This window comes from Arachis hypogaea, chromosome 10 (genome assembly GCF_003086295.3).
Source record: "Arachis hypogaea cultivar Tifrunner chromosome 10, arahy.Tifrunner.gnm2.J5K5, whole genome shotgun sequence".
Taxonomy (NCBI): Eukaryota; Viridiplantae; Streptophyta; class Magnoliopsida; order Fabales; family Fabaceae; genus Arachis; species Arachis hypogaea.
In genome coordinates this window covers 53,967,208-53,991,998 of record NC_092045.1, presented here as the reverse complement: position 1 = coordinate 53,991,998, position 24,791 = coordinate 53,967,208, and the positions used below count along the sequence as shown (strand labels likewise).

General features: G+C 38.5%; 1 non-coding gene across 1 annotated transcript; it reads right to left on the bottom strand.

The window, feature by feature from the left end:
* Positions 1-1,595: 1,595 nt before the first annotated feature.
* Positions 1,596-1,703, bottom strand: LOC112718969 (small nucleolar RNA R71). Its single transcript, XR_003161294.1, has one exon. It is a non-coding gene; the product is annotated as a small nucleolar RNA R71 (small nucleolar RNA).
* Positions 1,704-24,791: the final 23,088 nt, after the last annotated feature.

Below are 24,791 nucleotides of genomic sequence, written 5' to 3'. Positions count from 1 at the left end.
TCATATGCATTTTCGTTTTGTTAGTGTCAGTAGTATACAAACTGCTAAATTGGTGTCTTGCATGCATTGTCATTTGATTTTGTTGCATTTTGGTTTGTCCTTATTATTAAAAATCCAAAATATTTTTTAATTTGTGTCTTTTCAAGTCAATAATACAGAGAATTGAAGATTCAGAACATACAGCAGAGGAATTGCACAGAAAAAGCTGGGCGTTCAAACGCCCAGTGAAGAAGGACAGACTGGCGTTTAAACGCCAGCCAGGGTACCTGGTTGCGTTTAACGCCCAAAAGGGTAGCATTTGGGCGTTAAACGCCAGAATGTATACCATTCTGGGCGTTTAACGCCAGGATGGCTAGGGGAGGAAGATTTTGTTTTCAAATTAGATTTTTTCTAAGTTTTCAAAATCTTTTCAAAATCAAATCTTTTTCAAATCAATTTTCAATCAAATCTTTTTCAAAATCAATTTCTTTCCTTTTTCAAAAATACTTATTAACAATTAATGATTTGATTGAACATTTTTTGCCTTTTCTGTTGAGGAAGGTTTTATGTTTGATTCATATCTTTTCTTGTTAGGCAAGTCATTAATTTTTAAAATCATATCTTTTCAAATTGTTTTCAAATCATATCTTTTAAAATTGTTTTCAAATCATATCTTCTCAATCACATCTTTTTAAAACCAATCATATCTTCTTAACCACATCTTTTTCAAAATAGTTTTCAATCAAATCTTTTTGATTTCTAATTTCAAAATCTTTTTCAAAAATCACTTGATTTCTTTTCCATTTCCATTTTCATTTTCGAAAATTAAGTGATGTTTTTCAAAAATGTTTTCAAATTTCCCACTTAATTTTCGAAAATCACTTCCCTCCTTCTCACATCCTTCAATTTATGGACTAACACTATCCCTTAAGGCAAAATTCGAAACTCTATCTTCTTTGTTAAGTTCGAATTTTCCACTTCTGTCTTCTACTCTTCTTTTCCTCTGACACCTAAAGGAATCTCTATACTGTGACATAGAGGATTCCATATTTTCTTGTTTCCTTCTCTATCTTATGAGCAGGAGCAAGGACAAAGGCATTCTTGTTGAGGTTGATCCTGAACCTGAAAGGACCTTGAAGAGAAAGCTAAGAGAAGCCAAAGCACAACTCTCTTTAGAGCACCTGACCGAATTCTTCAAGGAAGAAGAACACATGGCAGCCGAAAACAACAACAATACCAACAATGCAAGGAAGGTGCTGGGTGACTTTACTGCACCTACTCCCGACTTCTATGGGAGAAGCATCTCTATCCCTGCCATTGGAGCAAACAACTTTGAGCTTAAGCCTCAATTAGTTTCTCTAATGCAACAGAATTGCAAGTTCCATGGACTTCCAATGGAAGATCCTCATCAGTTTTTAGCTGAGTTCTTGCAAATCTGTGACACAGTCAAGACTAATGGGGTTGACCCTGAGGTCTACAGACTGATGCTATTCCCTTTTGCTGTAAGAGACAGAGCTAGGACATGGTTGGACTCTCAACCTAAAGAAAGCCTGGACTCTTGGGAAAAGCTAGTCAATGCCTTCTTGGCAAAGTTCTTTCCACCTCAAAAATTGAGTAAGCTTAGAGTGGAAGTCCAAACCTTCAGACAGAAGGAAGGAGAATCCCTCTATGAAGCTTGGGAAAGATACAAACAATTGATCAGAAAGTGTCCCACTGATATGCTTTCTGAATGGAGCATCATAGGTATTTTCTATGATGGTCTCTCTGAACTGTCCAAGATGTCTTTGGATAGCTCTTCTGGAGGATCTCTTCATTTGAAGAAGACGCCTACTGAAGCTCAAGAACTGATTGAAATGGTTGCAAATAACCAATTCATGTACACTTCTGAAAGGAATCCTGTGAACAATGGGACTAGTCAGAAGAAAGGAGTTCTTGAGATTGACACTCTGAATGCCATATTGGCTTAGAATAAAATATTGACTCAACAAGTCAATATGATTTCTCAAAGTCTGTCTGGGATGCAAAATGCACCAAGCAGTACTAAGGAAGCTTCATCTGAGGAAGAAGCTTATGATCCTGAGAACCCTTCAATAGAAGAGGTGAATTACATGGGAGAACCCTATGGAAACACCTACAATCCTTCATGGAGAAATCATCCAAATCTTTCATGGAAGGATCAACAGAGACCTCAACAAGGTTTCAACAATAATAATGGTGGAAGAAACAGGTTTAGCAATAGCAAGCCTTTTCCATCATCTTCTCAGCAACAGACAGAGAGTTCTAAGCAGAATACCTCTGACTTAGCAACTATGGTCTCTGATCTGATCAAAACCACTCAAAGTTTCATGACTGAAACTAGGTCCTCCATCAGAAATCTGGAAGGACAAGTGGGTCAGCTGAGCAAGAAAATTACTGAACTCCCTCCAAGTACTCTTCCAAGCAACACAGAAGAAAATCCAAAAGGAGAGTGCAAGGCCATCAATATGGCCGAATTCTGGGAGGAAGAAGAGGCAGTGAACGCCACTGAGGAAGACCTCACTGGACGTCCACTGACCCCCAATGAGTTCCCCAATGAGGAACCTTGGGAATCTGAGGCTCAAGATGAGCCCATAGAGATTCCATTGGACTTACTTCTGCCATTCATGAGCTCTGACGAGTATTCTTCTTCTGAAGAGGATGAGTATGTCACTGAAGAGCAAGTTGCTAAATACCTTGGAGCAATCATGAAGCTAAATGACAAGTTATTTGGAAATGAGACTTGGGAGGATGAATCCCCTTTGCTCACCAAAGAACTGAATGACTTGTCTAGGCAGAAACTACCTCAAAAGAGGCAAGATCCTGGGAAGTTTTCCATACCTTGTACCATAGGCACCATGACCTTCAAGAAGGCCTTGTGTGACTTAGGGTCAAGTGTGAACCTCATGCCCCTCTCTGTAATGGAGAAATTAGGGATCTTTGAGGTGCAAGCTGCAAAAATCTCACTAGAGATGGCAGACAACTCAAGAAAACAAGCTTATGGACTTGTAGAGGATGTTTTGGTGAAGATTGAAGACCATTACATCCCTGCTGATTTCATAGTCCTAGAGACTGGGAAATGCATGGATGAATCCATCATCCTTGGCAGACCCTTCCTAGCCACAGCAAAGGCTGTGATTGATGTTGATAGAGGTGAGTTGATCATTCAAGTGAGTGAAGAATCCTTGGTGTTTAAAGCCCAAGGATATCCCTCTGTCATCATGGAGAGGAAGCATGAAGAGCTTCTCTCAAAACAGAGCCAAACTGAGCCCCCACAGTCAAACTCTAAGTTTGGTGTTGGGAGGCCACAACCAAACTCTAAGTTTGGTGTTGAACCCCCACATTCAAACTCTAAGTTTGGTGTTGGGAGGTTCCAACACGGTTCTGAGCATTTCTGAGGCTCCATGAGAGTCCTCTGTCAAGCTAATGACATTAAAGAAGCGCTTGTTGGGAGGCAACCCAATGTTTTATAATTAATTATTTTCTTTTGTTATTTTATCTTTTTTGTAGGTTGATGATCATAAGAAGTCACAAAAACAATGAAAAAAGCAAAAACAGAATGAAAAACAGGAAGAAAAACAGCACACCCTGGAGGAAGATGCTGCTGGCGTTTAAACGCCAGTCAGCCTAGCAGTTGGGCGTTTAACGCCCAGTCTGGCACCCATCTGGGCGTTTAACGCCAGAAAGGGGCACCAGACTGGCGTTAAACGCCAGTAAAGGGCAAGAACCTGGCGTTAAACGCCAGGAATGGGCACCAGCCCGGCGTTTAACGCCAGAAATGGCTCAAAACGTGGATTTTGATGCCATTTGGTGCAGGGATGCCTTTTCCTTGACACTACAGGATCTGTGGACCCCACAGGACCCTACCATCACTCTCTCTCTTCTTCCCCCATTCACCAATCACCTCAACACCTCTTCCCCAAAAAACCCTTCACCTATCAAATCCCATCTATCTCTTCACCACTCACATCCATCCTTCATAAATCCCCACCAACCTCACCCTTCAAATTCAAACCACTTTCCCTCCCAAACCCACCCATAATGGCCGAACCATTCACCCCCCTCTCTCCTATATATACCCCTCTTCAACCCTTCATTTTCACACAACCTAAACACCACTTCTCCCCCTCTTTGGCCGAATACACCACCATCTCCCTCTTCCTCATTTCTTCTTCTTCTACTCTCTTCTTTCTTCTTTTGCCCGAGGACGAGCAAACATTTTAAGTTTGGTGTGGTAAAAGCGTTGCTTTTTCGTTTTTCCATAACCATTATGGCATCCAAGGCCGGAGAAACCTCTAGAAAGAGGAAAGGGAAGGCAAAGGCTTCTACCTCCGAGTCATGGGAGATGGATAGATTCCTCTCAAGGGTGCATCAAGTCCACTTCTATGAAGTTGTGGCCTTGAAGAAGGTGATCCCCGAGGTCCCTTTTTCACTCAAAAAGGGTGAATATCCGGAGATCCGACATGAGATCCGAAGAAGAGGTTGGGAAGTTCTTACCAACCCCATTCAACAAGTCGGAATCTTGATGGTTCAAGAGTTCTATGCCAATGCATGGATCACCAAGAACCATGACCAAAGTGTGAACCCGAATCCAAAGAATTATCTCACTATGGTTCGGGGGAAATACTTGGATTTTAGTCCGGAGAGTGTGAGGGTAGCGTTCAACTTGCCTATGATGCAAGGAGATGAACATCCTTACACTAGAAGGGTCAACTTTGATCAAAGGTTGGACCAAGTCCTCACAGTCATATGTGAAGAGGGCGCACAATGGAAGCAAGATTCAAGGGGAAAGCCGGTCCAATTGAGAAGGCATGACCTCAAGCCCGTGGCTAGAGGATGGTTAGAGTTCATACAACGCTCAATCATTCCCACTAGCAACCGGTCCGAAGTTACCATAGACCGGGCTATCATGATCCATAGCATCATGATTGGAGAAGAAATAGAGGTTCATGAGGTTATAGCCCAAGAACTCTATAAAGTGGCGGACAAGACCTCCACTGTGGCAAGGTTAGCCTTTCCTCATCTCATTTGTCACCTCTGTTATTCAGTTGGAGTTGACATAGAGGGAGACATCCCCATTGATGAGGACAAACCCATCACCAAGAAAAGGATGGAGTACACAAGAGATCCCACTCATCATGAGATCCCTGAGATTCCTCAAGGGATGAATTTTCCTCCACAAAACTATTGGGAGCAACTAAACACCTCCCTAGGAGAGTTGAGTTCCAACATGGGACAACTAAGGGTGGAGCACCAAGAACACTCCATCATCCTTCATGAGATTAGAGAGGATCAAAGAATCATGAGGGAGGAGCAACAAAGACAAGGAAGAGACATTGAGGAGCTCAAGCACTCCATAGGATCTTCAAGAGCAAGGAAGAGCCGCCATCACTAAGGTGGACCCGTTCCTTGATTTCCTTGTTATTTATTCTTCTGTTTTTCGAATTTTATGCTTATGTTTATCCATGTTTGTGTCTTGTGATCATTAGTGTCTTAGTGTCTATGCCTTAAAGTTATGAATGTCCTATGAATTCATCACCTTTCTTGAATAAAAATGTGCTTAATTGAAAAAGAAAAAGAAGTGCATGAATTTTGAATTTTATTCTGTTTTTAATTATTTTTTTTGATGTGGTGGCAATAATTTTGTTCTCTGAATGTATGCTTAAACAGTGCATGTGTATCTTGAATTTGTGGTTCATGAATGTTGGCTCTTGAAAGAATGATGAAGGAGACATGTTACTGAGGATCTGAAAAATCATAAAAATGATTCTTGAAGCAAGAAAAAGCTATTCAAAAAAAAAAAAAAGAGAAAAATCGAAAAAAAAAAAGAAAAAAAAAAGAGAAAGAAAACGAAAAGAAATAGAGAAATAAGAGTTGTGATCCAAGGCAAATAAGAGTGTGCTTAAGAACCCTGGACACCTCTAATTGGGGACTTTAGCAAAGCTGAGTCACAATCTGAAAAGGTTCACCCAATTATGTGTCTGTGGCATGTATGTATCCGGTGGTAATACTGGAAGACAGAGTGCTTTGGGCCACAGCCAAGACTCAATAAGTAGATATGTTCAAGAATCATCATACTTTACTAGGAGAATCATTAACACTGTCTGGATTCTGAGTTCCTAAAGAAGCCAATCATTCTGAATTTTAAAGGAGAGAGTGAGATGCCAAAACTGTTCAGAGGCAAAAAGTTAAAAGCCCCGCTCATCTAATTAATACTGATCTTCATAGATGTTTTTGGAATTCATTTCATATTCTCTTCTTTTTATCTTATTTGATTTTCAGTTGCTTAGGGACAAGCAACAATTTAAGTTTGGTGTTGTGATGAGCGGATAATTTGTATACTTTTTGGCATTGTTTTTAGTATGTTTTTGATATGATATAGTTAGTTTTTGGTATATTTTTATTAGTTTTTAGTTAAAATTCACTTTTCTGGACTTTACTATGAGTTTGTGTGTTTTTCTGTGATTTCAGGTATTTTCTGGCTGAAATTGAGGGACCTGAGCAAAAATCTGATTCTGAGACCAAAAAGGACTGCAGATGCTGTTGGATTCTGACCTCCCTGCACTCGAAGTGGATTTTCTGGAGCTACAGAAGCCCAATTGGCGCGCTCTCAACGGCGTTGGAAAGTAGACATCCTGGGCTTTCCAGCAATATATGATAGTCCATACTTTGCCCAGGATTTGATGGCCCAAACCGGCGTTCAAAGTCACCTCAAGAAATCCCAGCGTTAAACGCTGGAACTGGCACCCAAATGGGAGTTAAACGCCCAAACTGGCACTAAAGCTGGCGTTTAACTCCAAGAGGAGTCTCTGCACGAAATTTTCTTCATTGCTCAGCCCAAGCACACACCAAGTGGGCCCGGAAGTGGATTTTTATGTCATTTACTCATTTCTGTACACCTTAGGTTACTAGTTTTCTATAAGTAGGACCTTTGACTATTGTATTAGAAATCTTTGGATCTTTAGGTCTTTGGATCTTTATATCTTTTGATCACTTTAGATCTTAGATCATTGGGGGGCTGGCCATTCGGCCATGCCTAGAACTTATGCTTATGTATTTTCAACGGTGGAGTTTCTACACACCATAGATTAAGGTGTGGAGCTCTGCTGTACCTCGAGTATTAATGCAATTACTATTGTTCTTCCATTCAATTCCGCTTGTTCTTGTTCTAAGATATCACTTGTTCTTCAACTTGATGAATGTGATGATCCGTGACACTCATCATCATTCTCACCCATGAACAAAGTGACTGACAACCACTCTTGTTCTACAAGCATAAGAGGCTCTAGTGAATATCTCTTGGATTCTTTAACCGGAATCTTCGTGGTATAGGCAGGACCTGATGGCAGCATTCAAGAGAATCCGGAAGGTCTAAACCTTGTCTGTGGTATTCTGAGTAGGATTCAATGACTGAATGACTGTGACGTGCTTCAAACCTGTAACTTACTGGGCGTTAGTGACAAACGCAAAAGAATCACTGGATTCTATTCCAGTAGGGGAGGGAACCACACCGGTGATTGGCAGCACTGTGACAGAGTGTGTGCATTAGCTTTCACTGCGAGGATGGGAGGTAGCTGCTGACAACAGTGAAACCCTACACGAGCTTGCCATGGAAAGGAGTAAGAAGAATTGGATGAAGACAGTAGGAAAGCAGAGAGACGGAAGGGAAGGCATCTTCATACGCTTATCTGAAGTTCCTACCAATGAATTACATAAGTATCACTATCTTTATCTTTTATGTTATTTTCGTTCATCACCATATACATTTGAGTTTGCCTGACTAAGATTTACAAGATGACCATAGCTTGCTTCAATACTAACAATCTCCGTGGGATCGACCCTTACTCGCGTAAGGTTTATTACTTGGACGACCCAGTGCACTTGCTGGTTAGTTGTGCGAAGTTGTGTAATGCCATGGTATTGAGCTACCAAGTTTTTGGGGTTCATGACCGGGGATTATGAGAGTTGTGAAAAAGTATAGTTCACAATTTCGCGCACCACTTTACAGTGGCTCTCATGGAGCCACAAGGTGATCAGGTCAATGTTGTATAGTTGTCCACACCAAACTTAGAGTTTGGATATGGGATCTTAACACCAAACTTAGAGTTTGGTTGTGGCCTCACAACACCAAACTTAGAGTTTGACTGTGTGGGTTCTTCTTGACCTTGAACTGAGAGAAGCTCTTCATGCTTACTCTCTTTTGTTACAGAGGGATGGCCATGTGCCTTAAACACAAGGTAGTCCCCATTCAATTGAAGGACTAACTCACCTCTGTTGACATCTATCACAGCTCCTGCTGTGGCTAGGAAAGGTCTTCCTAGGATGATGCATTCATCATCTTCCTTCCTAGTGTCTAGGATTATGAAATCAGCAGGGATGTAAAGGCCTTCAACCTTTACTAGCACGTCCTCTACTATTCCATAAGCTTGTCTCACTGACTTGTCTGCCAATTGTAATGAGAACAAGGCAGGTTGTACCTCAATGATCCCTAGCTTCTCCATTACAGAGAGTGGCATCAGATTTATCCCTGACCCAAGATCACATAGAGCTTTTTCAAAGCTCATGGTGCCAATGGTGCAAGGTATTAAGAACTTGCCAGGATCTTGTTTCTTTTGAGGTAGAGTTTTCTGAATCCAAGTATCTAGTTCACTAATGAGCAAGGGAGGTTCACTTTCCCAAGTCTCATTACCAAACAGCTTGGCATTCAGCTTCATGATAGCTCCTAAATATTGAGCAACTTGCTCTCCAGTGACATCTTCATCCTCTTCAGAGGATGAATAGTCTTCAGAGCTCATGAATGGCAGAAGGAGGTTTAATGGAATCTCTATGGTCTCTGTATGAGCCTCAGATTCCTCAGGATCCTTGATAGGAAACTCCTTCTTGCTTGAAGGACATCCCAGGAGGTCTTCCTCACTAGGATTTTCGTCCTCCTCCTCCCCTATGCATTCGGCCACTTTGATTAAATCAATGGCTTTGCACTCTCCTTTTGGATTTTCTTCTGTATTGCTTGGGAGAATACTGGGAGGAGTTTCAATGACTTTCTTACTCAGCTGGCCCATTTGTGCCTCCAAATTTCTAATGGAGGATCTTGTTTCATTCATGAAACTGAAAGTGGCCTTTGACAGATCAGAGACTATATTGGCTAAATTGGAAGTATTTTGTTCAGAATTCTCTGTCTGTTGCTGAGAAGATGATGGATATGGCTTACTATTGTTCAGCCTATTGCGTCCACCATTGTTAAAGCCTTGTTGAGGCTTTTGTTGATCCTTCCAGGAGAAATTTGGGTGATTTCTCCATGATGGGTTATAGGTGTTTCCATAAGGTTCACCCATGTAATTAACCTCTGCCATGGCAGGGTTCTCAGGATCATAAGCTTCTTCAGAAGCTGCCTCTCTAGTACTGTTGGATGCATGTTGCAATCCATTCAGATTTTGAGAGATTATGTTGACCTGTTGAGTCAACATCTTGTTCTGAGCCAATATGGCATTCAGAGCATCAATTTCAAGAACTCCTTTCTTCTGAGGTATCCCATTATTCACGGAATTCCTTTCAGAGGTGTACATAAACTGGTTGTTTGCAACCATGTCAATGAGTTCTTGAGCCTCTTCAGGCGTTTTCTTCAGGTGAATAGATCCACCTGCAGAATGGTCCAATGACATTTTCGAAAATTCAGAGAGACCATAATAGAATATATCTAACATGGTCCATTCTGAAAACATGTCAGATGGACATCTTTTGGCCAACTGCTTATATCTTTCCCAAGCTTCATAGAGGGATTCACCATCTTTTTGTTTGAAGGTTTGAACATCCACTCTCAGCTTGCTCAGCTTTTGAGGAGGAAAGAATTTATCCAAGAAGGCAGTGACCAGCTTATCCCAGGAGTCCAGGCTATCCTTAGGCTGTGAATCCAACCATATTCTAGCTCTGTCTCTTACAGCAAAAGGGAAAAGCATGAGTCTGTAGACTTCAGGATCAACTCCATTCGTCTTTACAGTCTCACAGATCTGCAAGAACTCAGTTAAAAACTGATAAGGATCTTCAGATGGAAGTCCATAAAACTTGCAGTTTTGTTGCATTAATGCAACTAGTTGAGGCTTAAGCTCAAAGTTATTGGCTCCAATGGCAGGAATGGAGATGCTTCTTCCATCAAACTTGGACGTTGGCTTTGTGAAGTCACCAAGCATTCTCCTTGCATTATTATTATTATTATTTTCGGCTGCCCTGTCCTTCTCTTGTTCGAAAATTTCTGAAAGGTTGTTTCTGGATTGTTGTAATTTAGCTTCTCTTAATTTTCTCTTCAGAGTCCTTTCAGGTTCTGGATCAACTTCAACAAGAGTGCCTTTTTCCCTGTTCCTGCTCATATGAAAGAGAAGAAAACAAGAAAAGAAAGAGGAATCCTCTATGTCACAGTATAGAGATTCCCTTATGTTAGTAGAAAGGAAAGGGGGGAAGAATGAAGAAAAAATGAATAGTCTGTTTAAAGAGTAAGGATAGGAGAGGTGAAGAGAAGTGTTTAGTAATTAAATAATTAAATAGAAGAAGAGAAGAGAAGAGAAATTCGAAATTAATTTTTTTGAAAAAGAGTTAGTGATTTTCGAAAATTTAAGTTAATAGATAATTAAAATTGAAATTCAAAACAATTAAAAAGAATTTTTGAAAAAGAGAGGGAGAATTTTCGAAAATTAGAGAGGGAAAAGTAGTTAGGTGGTTTTGAAAAAGATAAGAAACAAACAAAAAGTTAGTTAGTTGATTGAAAAAGATTTGAAATCATATTTTGAAAAAGATAAGAAGATAAGAAGTTAGATAAGATATTTTGAAATCAAATTTTGAAAAAGATAAAATTTTTGAGAAAGATAAGATAAAAGATAAAAAGATATATTTGAAAAAGATTTTTTGAAAAAGATTTAATTTTAAAATTGACTTAACTAACAAGAAACTACAAGATAAGATTCTAGAACTTAAAGATTGAACCTTTCTTAACAAGAAAGTAACAAACTTCAAATTTTTGAACCAATCACATTAATTGTTAGTTAATTTTCGAAAATTAGATATAAAAATAAGAAAAAGAATTTGAAAATATTTTGAAAAAGATTTTTTTGAAATTTTCGAAAATTATAAAAAAATGAAAAAGATATGATTTTTGAAAAAGATTTTGAAAAGATAAGATTTTTAAAATTGAAATTTTGACTTGACTTGTAAGAAACAACTAATTTTGAAAATTTTTGACCAAGTCAACCCAAAATTTCGAAAATTTGGAGGGAAATAAGGAAAAGATATATTTTTTTATTTTTAAATTTTTAAAGAAAAACACAAAAATGACCCAAAACATGAAAATTTTGGATCAAGACAAAAGATGCATGCAAGAATACTATGAATGTCAAGATGAACACCAAGAACACTATGAAGATCATGATGAACATCAAGAATATAATTTTGAAAAATTTTTTATGCAAAGAAAACATGCAAGACACCAAACTTAGAAATTTTTAATGCATGGAAATTATGGATGCAAAGATGCACATGAAAAACAACAAACAACACAAAACAAGAAATCATCAAGATCAAACAAGAAGTCTTGTCAAGAACAACTTGAAGATCATGAAAAACATTATGAATGCATGAGATTTTCGAAAAATGCAAGAAAAATTTTTAAAAGCATGCAATTGACACCAAACTTAAAAATTAACACAAGATTCAAACAAGAAACACAAAATATTTTTTATTTTTATGATTTTATGATTTTTTTTGTATTTTTATTATTTTTTTCGAAAAAATTCTTTTAGAAAAACGAAAATAAAAGAAAAATTTTGAAAAAGATTTTTGAAAAGAAAATTACCTAATCTGAGCAACAAGATGAACCGTCAGTTGTCCATACTCGAACAATCCCCGGCAACGGCGCCAAAAACTTGGTGGACGAAATTGTGATCCATGCTCTTTTTACTTGTATGATACTCACAATATTGTATTCTTTATTTTATATGGAATTTGAAATTGGCACGAGTGAACACAACTCCGTTCAACTAACCAGCAAGTGTACTGGGTCGTCCAAGTAATAAACCTTACGCGAGTAAGGGTCGATCCCACAGAGATTGTTGGTATGAAGCAAGCTATGGTCACCTTGTAAATCTCAGTTAGGCAGATTAAATTGGTTTATGGGTTTTCGAAAATAGAAATAAGAAAATAAATAATAAAAGGGATAGAATACTTATGCAGATTCATTGGTAGGAATTTCAGATAAGCATATGGAGATACTGTATGGCTCAAGGACGCCTGCTCTCCCACTGCTTCAACTCAATCCTTCTTACTCCTTTCCATGGCAAGCTGTGTATAGGGGTTCACCATCAGCGGTGGCTACTTTCAATCCTCTCGGGAAAATGATCCTCTGCGGCTGTCACTCGCATGGCTAATCGTCTGGAGGCATCACCCATGGTTGATGGCTACATCCCATCCTCACAGTGAAAACTACGCTGACGCACTCTGTCACAGCACGGCTAATCACTGGTTGGTTCCCGCTCCTACTGGAATAGAATCCCTTGATTCTTTTGCGTCTGTCACTAACACCCAGCACTTGCGAGTTTGAAGTACGTCACAGTCATTCATTACCGGAATCCTACTCGGAATACCACAGACAAGGTTAGACTTTCCGGATTCCCAGGATCCTACTCGGAATACCACAGACAAGGTGAGACTTTCCGAATCCTCATAAATGCCGCCATCTATCTAGCTTATACCACGAAGATTCTGTTGGGGAATCTAAGAGATACACATTCAAGCTCGGTTGCATGTAGAACGGAAGTGGTTGTCAATCACGTGCGTTCATAAGTGAGAATGATAATGAGGGTTACTTATCATCACATTCATCATGTTCTTGGGTGCGAATGAATATCTTGGAATAAGAACAAGAGAGATTTGAATAAAAGAAAATAGAATTGCATTAATACTTGAGGTACAGCAGAGCTCCACACCCTTAATCTATGGTGTGCAGAAACTCCACCGTTGAAAATACATAAGTAAAAGGTTCAGGCATGGCCGAATGGCCAGCCCCCATAACGTGATCACAGGATTCAAAATACAATCCAGGATGATAATATGATAGTAAAAAGTTCTATTTATAATAAACTAGCTCCTTGGGTTTACATGAGTAAGTAATTGATGCATAAATCCACTTCCGGGGCCCACTTGGTGTGTGCTTGGGCTGAGCTTGATCAATCCACGAGCTGAGGCTTCTCTTGGAGTTGAACTCCGAGTTATGACGTGTTTTGGGCGTTCAACTCCGGATCATGACGTTTTTCTGGCGTTTAACTCCAGACAGCAGCATGTACTTGGCGTTCAACGCCAAGTTACGTCGTCATTATTCGAATAAAGTATGGACTATTATATATTGCTGGAAAGCTCTGGATGTCTACTTTCCAACGCCATTGAGAGCGCGCCAATTGGAGTTCTGTAGCTCCAGAAAATCCATTTCGAGTGCAGGGAGGTCAGATTCCAACAGCATCAGCAGTCCTTTTGTCAGCCTTCTTCAGAGTTTTGCTCAAATCCCTCAATTTCAGTCAGAATTTACCTGAAATCACAGAAAAACATACAAACCCATAGTAAAGTCCAGAAATGTGAATTTAACATAAAAACTAATGAAAACATCCCTAAAAGTAGCTTAACTTTCTAAAAACTATATAAAAACAATGCCAAAAAGCGTATAAATTATCCGCTCATCAAGCATCAATGGATAGGAGGGCCCAAAGAGGTTAATTCCAGGCCTAAGCGGCTAAATCAAGCTGTCCCTAACCATGTGCTTGTGTCATGAAGGTCCAAGTGAAAAGCTTGAGACTGAGTGGTTAAAGTCGTGATCCAAAAGAGTGTGCTTAAGAGCTCTGGACACCACTAACTGGGGACTTTAGCAAAGCTGAGTCACAATCTGAAAAGGTTCACCCAGTTATGTGTCTGTGGCATTTGTGTATCCGGTGGTAATACTGGAAGAAAAAGTGCTTAGGGCCACAGCCAAGACTCATAAGTAGCTGTGTTCAAGAATCAACATGCTTAACTAGGAAAGTCAATAACACTATCCGAAATTCTAAGTTCCTAGAGAAGCCAATCACTCTAAACTTCAAAGGAAAAAGTGAGATGCCAAAACTGTTCAGAAGCAAAAAGCTACAAGTCCCGCTCATCTAATTAAATTAATATTCATTGATATTCTGAGATTTATAGTATATTCTCTTCTTTTATCCTATTTGATTTTCAGTTGCTTGGGGACAAGCACCAATTTAAGTTTGGTGTTGTGATGAGCGGATAATTTATACGCTTTTTGGCATTGTTTTTATATAGTTTTTAGTAAGTTTGAGCTACTTTTAGGGATGTTTTCATTAGTTTTTATGTTAAATTCACATTTCTGGACTTTACTATGAGTTTGTGTGTTTTTCTGTGATTTCAGGTAAATTCTGACTGAAATTGAGGGATTTGAGCAAAACTCTGAAAAAGGCTGACAAAAGGACTGCTGATGCTGTTGGAATCTGACCTCCCTGCACTCGAAATGGATTTTCTGGAGCTACAGAACTCCAATTGGCGCGCTCTCAACGGCGTTAGAAAGTAGACATCCAGGGCTTTTCAGCAATATATAATAGTTCATACTTTATTCGAAGAATGACGACGTAACTTGGCGTTGAACGCCAAGTTCATGCTGCTGTCTGGAGTTAAACGCCAGAAAAACGTCATGATCCGGAGTTGAACGCCCAAAACACGTCATAACTCAGAGTTCAACTCCAAGTAAAGCCTCAGCTCGTGGATTGATCAAGCTCAGCCCAAGCATACACCAAGTGGGCCCCGGAAGTGAACTTATGCATCATTTACTTACTCATGTAAACCCTAGTAGCTAGTCTAGTATAAATAGAACATTTAACTATTGTATTAGATGTCTTTTGACCACGTTTCATCTTTGGTCTCAGTTTTGTTTTATTCTTCATCTTAGGAGATCATTGATCACGTTAAGGGGGGCTGGCCATTCGGCCATGCCTGAACCTCTTTTACTTATGTATTTTCAACGGTGGAGTTTCTGCACACCATAGATTAAGGGTGTGGAGCTCTGCTGTACCTCAAGTATTAATGCAATTCTATTTTCTTTTATTCAAATCTCTCTTATTCTTATTCCAAGATATTCATTCGTAACCAAGAACATGATGAATGTGATGATAAGTAACCCTCATTATCATTCTCACTTATGAACGCGCGTGATTGACAACCACTTCCGTTCTACATGCAACAGAGCTTGAATGCGTATCTCTTAGATTCCCCAACAGAATCTTCGTGGTATAAGCTAGATAGATGGCGGCATTTATGAGGATCCGAAAAGTCTCACCTTGTCTGTGGTATTCCGAGTAGGATCCTGGGAATCCGGAAAGTCTAACCTTGTCTGTGGTATTCCGAGTAGGATTCCGGTAATGAATGACTGTGACGTGCTTCAAACTTGCGAGTGCTGGGCGTTAGTGACAGACGCAAAAGAATCAAGGGATTCTATTCCAGTAGGAGCGGGAACCAACCAGTGATTAGCCGTACTGTGACAGAGTGCGTGAGCATTAGTTTTCACGGCGAGGATGGGATGTAGCCATCAACCATGGGTGATGCCTCCAGACGATTAGCCGTGCGAGTGACAGCCGCATAGGATCATTTTCCCGAGAGGATTGAAAGTAGCCACAGCTGATGGTGAACCCCTATACAAAGCTTGCCATGGAAAGGAGTAAGAAGGATTGAGTAGAAGCAGTAGGAGAGCAGGCGTCCTTGAGCCATGCAGCATCTCCATTCGCTTATCTGAAATTCCTACCAATGAATCTGCATAAGTCTTCTATCCTTTTTATTATTTATTTTCTTATTTTTATTTTCGAAACCCATAAACCAATTTGATATGCCTGACTGAGATTTGCAAGGTGACCATAGCTTGCTTCATACCAACAATCTCTGTGGGATCGACCCTTACTCACGTAAGGTTTATTACTTGGACGACCCAGTACACTTGCTGGTTAGTTGAACGGAGTTGTGAATTTAACCAAGAGCCACAATAGTTTTTGTGTACATACCAAAGAGCCAATATTGATGATCACAATTTCGTCCACCAAGCACCAAAGAGAGGATTGTGACCAAGCTACAAAGGACAACATTCATGAAGAAAAAAAGGTCAACTGCAAACAATCCCACCCCTGAACCACCAGCAAGCAAGTTTAATCAAGCAAATAACCAAAGGAAGCTTGCTGGGAAGAAGCTAAGAAAGGGGGCACTATCTAGCTCTTCCTTCTACCAGAGGTCATTCCTCTTAACAAACTGGAAGAAGAGGAAGAAAGTTGAGAACAACATGTCAAGCTAATGACACTAAAAGAGCGCTTGTTGGGAGGCAACCCAACTGTAGGTAACATTTCCTTTCTTTGCTTTGTCTATTTCCAATAATTAGGTATATGATTACATTCTAAGTTTGGTGTTATCCTGCAACAATCTGTTTTAATCTTTCTGGACACTTGCATCAATTTCAAGAGAAAGTGTCACACTAAGTTTCTAAGTTTGGTGTGCCACTTAATTTTCTATGCAATGAGTCCAACAGCACCACTTGCTTGTACAATCATAATACCTCTGCTTCTTAGACCTACAGTGTTATCTTTGTTTAGTTATCCCTTTGTTTTTAATACATTCTTTTAGTTTACTACTTAACTATTTTTGTTAATACCTCACCAAGAAATCTTTACACATGACAAATTCTTCACGTGGTGATTGTGTATTAGCATAGAACAGTTTCCTTTGTTTAGTTTTAGTTCAAATAAATTGACATGTGATTGCATTCTAAGTTTGGTGTTGCTATGGAACAAAAAATTTGTTTCCATTCTTTACTGGATACTTGCATCAATTCCAAGTGGAAGTGTCACACTAAGTTTGGTGTGCCACTTATATTTTATATAATGTATCATGCACACCTTCTTATTTTTGTAATCACAATGTCTGTTTTCTATGCCTTCATTGTTATTTTTAATTTTTCTTGCTTAAACACATGTACTATTGACAGTTTATTATTTAAGACACTCATGAACCATCGTAGACCCATCACCACTGTTTTAATTGTTGCTTGAGGATAAGCAAGCATTCTAAGTTTGGTATGAAAAGGGAAAGAATTGGAGGAAAAGGACAACAACGGTGAAAATGAACTACAAGGTGGTAACGCTCCTTTTACCTCCTACTTATTTCCAGCACTTTAAATTGCATGAATGTCTTCTATCTTCTCTGTATGCATGTGTATTGTGAATAAGCATAGTTTGATTGCTAGATTGTAACATGTTGCTGTGACATTATGACTACCAACTTGAGTTTTGTGAGTTCAAAAGCAATTAAGTATCATGATCATAAACAAACAAGGTAATTAAAGAAGAACTTAGCATGGGCATACAAGTATTGGAAGGCTAGTGTGATTAATTGTTGTTCAATTGCATTGGAATTTAATTAATTAAAGTTTTCATCTAGGACAATTTATAAAATTTTTGAAATCATGTAAACCTTGAAGAAGAAAATACAGTTAAGCCAAGAAAAGAAAAAGGGAAAGAATGAGAAAGCTGAAGGCTTTGAGTACCAATAACAATTTATTTGTTAAGTATTTGTGGTGTTTATGTATCAGGCAAAAAGCTTGAAAGTAAAACACTTAGAAGTCAAGGCTAGGCTCAAGTGCAAAAACACTCCCTCAAAGCTCAAGGCTCTGAGCATCAATAATTAGAGAGTAAAGACAAGAAACAAATGAGCTTAAAGAAGTCCTCTAATTAAATGCTTGTGGTGCTTATGTATCAAGTGGTAATACTTGAAAACAAAGCATTTAGAGTCGTAGCTTTGTTTTCAACTCATGGTGCAAAGCACCCAAAAGGAGAAGCTAAAAAGAGAATGAAAAGCTTGTTTCAAGGAAGAAATATAAAGAAAAAATTTCATAAAATGAGCTAGATAGAAAAATCAATCATTTGAATTTCTTTTGCGATTGATGCATGCATAGAAAACTAGCCAACCATGAACATTAAAATTGCTATTCTTCTCGCCTTGGGTTGTCAAAATGTACTGCATGATTCTTTGCTTGCTTTGGGACAAACAAGGTTTAAGTTTGGTGTTGTGATGACATGTCATCTTGTGCATGTTTTACTAGCAATTTTTAACTGTTTTTGCTTGGTTTTCATGCATTTTTAGGCAAGAAGTAAGTGCTTGGATGAGAAATTCATGCTTATCTTAATTTAATCAAACATTGTTCATTTTATGCATTTTCATGAGTTTTTTTGCAAGATTTAGCTGATAATATGAGTGATGCAAGATTTGATGATTATGCCAAGGCTTTGATGTATCTATTTGGTTGATGACAGGTGAAAAATGAGAGGAAGAAACAAAGAAGGAAGAAGTACAGGAGAATGCTACATTCATTTGATGAACGCTACATTCACAGGTGACGCGCACGTGTACAAGGCGTTTACGCATAGGATGACACTTTTGGAGATCCACACGTACGCATGCATGGCGCGCACGCTTGGAAGAAGGATCAGCGTTCGCCAGTAATGAATGATATGTTCACTTTGAATGAGTGCCTGCGATGCTTCTGAAAATTTGATTTGAAATTCAGCCATCAACGTGCACGTGTGCATGACACGTACGCGTGGATGCGACATTTTTGAAGAAGCACGCGTTTGTGTGGATGAAACGAAGAGTGGATTTGACATTTTGCAATCCACGCGTACGCGTGGGTAACGCGTATGCATGGAAGGAGCGTTCATTTCGCGAACGCTATACTCTCAAAGCGAACGCTGCAAAGGACGCGTATGCGTGGGTGACGCGTATGCATCGATGAGCCAAAACACCAGAGACGCGCAAGCATATAGCACGCATACGCGTGGGTGCCCAAACGCTTTGTTCTCCAAATGAACGCTACGCTCTCCTGGAAGTGTATTTCTGCTCAAATTAGCTTCATTCTAAGCCCATTTGAACTACAAGCAAGCATAGCCCATTGACACCACTCAAAGGCACAAGAAACAGTTAGAATACAAATTTCATTTATTTATAATTTGTTTTCAATTTCATTTTCATTTGTCATTTAGGAAAGCCTATATAAAGGCATCAGTTTCATTTCATTAAAAGGAGCTCTCACAGACAGTAGGAGTAGTAGTAGTAAGAGTAGGTGTAAGAGTAGAATAGAAGGCTCTTGTAAACACTTTTACCTTTCTGCACTTTTACATTTCAGTATTGAATTCAATTTCAATTTTTGCAATTCTTTTCTGCAATTTCCCTTTCTGAAATTTTACTTTCATGCAATTTAATTTTCTTGCAAGTGTTCTTGGAGCTATGATCCATTGAACCCCAATCATTAGGGGGAGGAGCTCTGTTATGATTCACATGATTTAGTAAATTTCTTCTTCTTCTCAATTCAATTGAATAGCTATTGGATATCCTCTGTTTTGATTGATGATTCATTCACTCCGGAAGAGGGATTAAATCTGTGAATGCTTGTGTGAGCCTCAGAAGGGGAATCTTGAGTATTAGAACTGAGGCTCTACCCTTCACTACTCTCTTGATCAACACCATTCAGGAGGAATTGAGATCTTGAGAGTTAGTGTGGCTTATGGATGAGAGATATGCACTTAACCTCTTCTCATGACAATTAGATCAAGGAATTGGCAAGATTGATTATGATTAGAGAGATTAGATTGCCAAGGAATTGGGATCCAATGAATTCAATCCGCCATAGATCTACTCATATGATTGAGAAAGGAGTTGAGACCCATTTGAGTCATTGTGGATTATGACATCAACCATACCTAAAACAACCCAAAGACTTATACCAAAGTTTTTCTCAACTGTTTCTCAATTATTCAACTACCTAGACCATTCTATTCTCAATAATTTCCTTAGATCCTTATGAACACTATTATCAATATAATCATCACAAAACACTATCAACCATTAACCAAATCCATTGTAATCATTATTCTTCAATTCAAAATCATTGAAACTCACAATCATCATCAATTGTCATCAATTATCAACAATAATCAATACTCATCCTCAACATCAATATTCATTGACAATCATCACCAATTTAAGTTTCACGAAAGGTCCATTAGTCTAAGTTTCACGAAACATTACATTTTAACTAAAAGAAACCGAAACCAAACCTTGGCCAATTTTTGCACAACTCAAAAAACCGAAAATGACCTCCAAACTTGCTCAACGAAGCTCAACCACCAAAAGTTCGATTCCAATACGACCAATTTCACACCAATCACAAGAATTCAAGCTATGCACATTCAATTTACCATAATTAGTAACTAGGGCTAAAAGATATACCAAACCACAAGGATTTCAAAGTGACGTACCTTATCCAACAGTATTAGGGGCAAAATCTAATAATAATCCAATGCTAGATTACCCACAAACAATCAAAATTACAAAATCTACTTAACAACTAAATCTAAAATCACAAAACTGTTAGGGCAGATAGCTAGGCAAGAAAGTGAGAGTTCCTCACCATCTTGTTTAGAAAGAAATGATGGGCTTGGCGAGAGTTTTGCGTGGCCACAAATGGCATGCAAATCGGAACATCGTAGCTCAAGTTATGAGTTTGGGAAGAAGATGGTGAATAGTGTTAAGGGGTTTCCTCTCTTCTTCACTTCAGCAGCTCTCTCCCTCTCAAGGTGAATGAAATGAGCTGAATGCTCATTAAGTTAAGCTTTCATATGTTAGACTTGGACCCAACTTGGGCCCGGTCCAATCAGTTAGCATTTTTTGTTTGTTTGGCCCAACTTTGGGCCAAAACCTTTAGAAGGTGCGACAATCGGAGTTCCATAGCAAAAGTTATGGTGAGTGCCAAATTTTATTAAGTTAAGAGTTTATATATGTGTAGGCTTGGGCTTTAGGCCCAATATGAGCCCATTTGGTGATTTTTGGCTCGTTTGGTTCAATTTTGGGCTAAAACCATTAAAATAAGTGTCCAGTTTTCTACTCTAAATGTTTTTTTCATCATTTCTACATTTTTTACTTTTTTTCTCACTCGCAGTACCGGACAGATTTAAGCTGGTACGAACAATTTTAACACTGTTACACATTTTTCCCAAAATAATTATATTTTCACACTCAATTTAATTTTCTTAATTCAAATTTTTACCGTTAAATTTCTAAATTATAAATTCTATTACTTTTACATATTTCAGACATCTTAATTCTAATTAACGCAGTTTTAATTAATTAATTTGCTTAATTTAATTTACTCAGATTTTACAAGATACTTAAATAGGATGTTTAAACGTTATAGACAATTTTAAGACTTACTTAAACGTTAGGAACAAAAACGATATTTTACTCTAAATATTAACTATTTTTTGTTTGTTTGAATATATTAGACATTTTTATATTTTAATAACATATTTACCGAGTGTTTTCTATTTTTACGTTTTGAACAATACTTAAAGACAGTAAATACTAAAATATTTATAATATATAAAATGTTGTTAAATAAGTGTAAGAATTTCACTTATACAGGTGAATATTTTATTTTATAGACTTTTATTGAGACATTTTTCTCTACGGATCAATTTTATAAATTTTGAAAACGATTTGATATTATATGATATCAATTTATTGTGTCATATAATATAATTTCAAAAGATATAAATAAATATCTGCTATTAGATTATATAACTATTGATATTTGAAGATTTTTAAATTTGTTGAGCTTAATTATAATGATAATATAAAACGATTCAATCACTAAATTGATAAAATTTAGAGCACATAAAAAATTATTTAATGGTGTAACTAAATCTCTACACATTAAATAATAGTATTTGATAAATAATTTGTAATCAAATATATTTGAGAAATAACTCGATAATTTTTTTACCACCATATTTTCCAGTTCAATAGTGTAACGATTAATTTGTCGCAAATCTAAACTTTATTTAAATGTCTATTATTGATTAATAAATTGTTCTATATACAAGACAAAATTTAAATTATAATATTTAGGGATAAGTATGATTTTGGTCCTTAACATAGAGGCCAAAAATTTATTTTGTCTCTGGCCTTTTTTCGCTACAAAATGGTCCCCAAGGTTTCAGTTTGTTTTAAAATCGTCCTTCGGACAAAAATACCCTTCCCCCTTCACCCCCAAAATCAACCAACTTCAGCAGAAGCATAACAGAAGCCTAAGCACCACCACCACCACCACTATTATCATCATGGTCATCATCATCATCATCATCAGAACAACAAAATCAACTAAGAACCCAAGTTAAACCAGAACCCACCACCACCACCACCACCATTATCATCATGGTCGTCATCATCATCATCATCATCAGAACCATCAACAAAATTGAAAATCAGAAGAACCATCAACCAAAAAATAGAACATCAAGCAAAAGTGAAAGAACAACAGAAGCAATTTTCAGCAATTCAATAACAGAAGCTCAACAACAACAACAACAATTTAGTAGCAATTTTCAGCAATTCAATACCCTAAAGTCAACTAACAGAAAATTAAAATCCAGCTAAACTAATCCAGAATCAAATCAAGCATCTAACACTAAGCAAAAGCAGAAATTGAAAGCAAAATGATAACTGGATTATGAAAATAGAAAACAGAAAAGAGGGGACATGGAAGGTAGTGGTGGAGCGCCGATGGTTTGGGCATGACAGGAAGGAGCTGGAGGGAGGGTATTGGGCAGCGGTGAGTACAAAGGGACTAGTTTTAGAACTTTTATTAGTCAGTTAGGAATCAACAGGATGTCATTACTTTAAAGCTGCTAGCTTAGCGAATCCCCTTTTTGTATTGGTATCAATTCACAAATGCTCATCTCTATCTGTATACATTGCTTGATTAATGCAATCATCTTGCTTCGCAACCCCCCCTTCTGTGTCAATCGATCGTGTCCTGACTTAATCCATTATCTTCCCTTCCTTAGTAACGGGCAGCAGCAGAAGTAAATAGACAGCTATAAGTCAATATGCGTGCTATTTATCTTTTTTCCCCTATCTCTTGCAATCACTCTTCTGTCAACTGGAGAGTATCTCCTTTCTTTACATGACAGTTTACCGACTCAACCCATCATTTCTACCGGAAAATGGGACTACATATCAGACATTTTCAGCTGGAGCTGAGCGAGGATCGGATTCCGAGACTCGAAACAACTCGGCACTTGCATCGGTGAAATAACGTATAATAGATATACCTGGAAATCGATGCTTTCTGGCCCCTCACTTCCGGCTTGATTAAGAGGTTGAGGGCGCCTCCCCTCTCTCTGGAGTTCGCCGCTTTCTTCCTGTGAGTGAATCATATCTCTTCCATATGTGAAATTTTTCTTTCAAGCAACCACATTCATTCAGCAGTGACATCGAAATGTGAGATTGAAGCCTTTTCCTTCGCATTTGCTTGTTAACAACGAGCCAACCTTCTGAGGGTTAGGTGAAGGTCTCGTTCCTGGACTGTCCATACATAAGAATAGTATTATTTACTATAGTAGCAACAATTAGAATTACTAATTAATTATATAAGTAATAATCCATCTGGAAAGACAGCATTAGATACCTCAGAACTAAGAAGAATGCCAGCCGATGAGCATAGGTAAGGGATGACAAGCCTTATTTAGGACAGGAAGGAAGAGAGCATTACGAATTGCCCTATTTGATCTAGTCTCTTCCATTATCAATACCCGTACATACAAAGATCGTTGTAGCAAAGTACGAGGCACATTTCCTCCCGAGCTCACATTAGTTCTTCAGTGGGTGAGTTTTACATTTATCATAGCTCTATCTAAGATAAAGTAAGTTAGAGTGGTCTGCTCCTCTAACTAGAAATGAAAATGTCGTAAGTAAGAGAAAGGAAGTTGATCTGCCTTTCTTTGCGCTGACTCTGCGTAAAGTGAGATGTGTGATAGCTAGCATGGGACTGTTTACCAGCAGCTAATTGTTCATCATGCTTTCTCTGTGTAAAGTGCTGATAATTCTCCTTCCTAATGCTATCGGCTTCCTCCCTGGTACTGTATGGGCCGAGCCTAGCTCCTGGGTAGGGGACAGCATATAGCGGCGCGATACGCGCGTGGAAGCTCTCGCGACTCTTCCCAGTTAAGTTTGCTTTGTGCATCTTGTCTTTCCCAATTCTTTCTTGGTTGATAAACCCAACCAGCAATTGACAACAAACAAGTCTCCCCTTTTTGGTTGGGAGCAGAGCTCTTTTTGAACGGTTTCTGTCATGTCTCCACTAATTCCAATTTTGGGTTCCGTAGTTGGTGCTTTTGTAGGACGGTTGCTCTATTTTGGATCAAAACAAAGCAGCAGTCTAATGACTATCCCCCTTTATGGGATAGTCTTGTTTTTTTGTTGTGCGCTCCGGGGTTTTTTTAGGGTCTCATTAACTAGACGTTATGGAAGGGGACTCGTCTTGGTTATCGATACGTGCCTTTATTTTCTGGTCGCCTTGTATCTTGGTTCTTTAGGATTTATACGGGCTTACTATTGCTTTCAATTATTTGTCCAGTAGTTTCGAACGAAGGAGGTGTAATCCTTTCTATGGTTTCGGGGGATGGTTCGGCGTCCAGCGTGATCCAGCCGACGCCTACCTATTCCACACAGCCGAGCTCGTCCTCCGAGACGGGGGAGAATGTAATTCCTCCTTCTCCAGGAGAAGGGCCGTCCCATCAAGGGTCTGTTGTGCGAAATGAAAGGAATCGTCAATGTGATTTCGCATTGTACAGCTCGAGCTGGACAATAGCCCCTATTTGCTGGATAAGGCAAGGGGAGACTATTGGGCTCAAAGATGT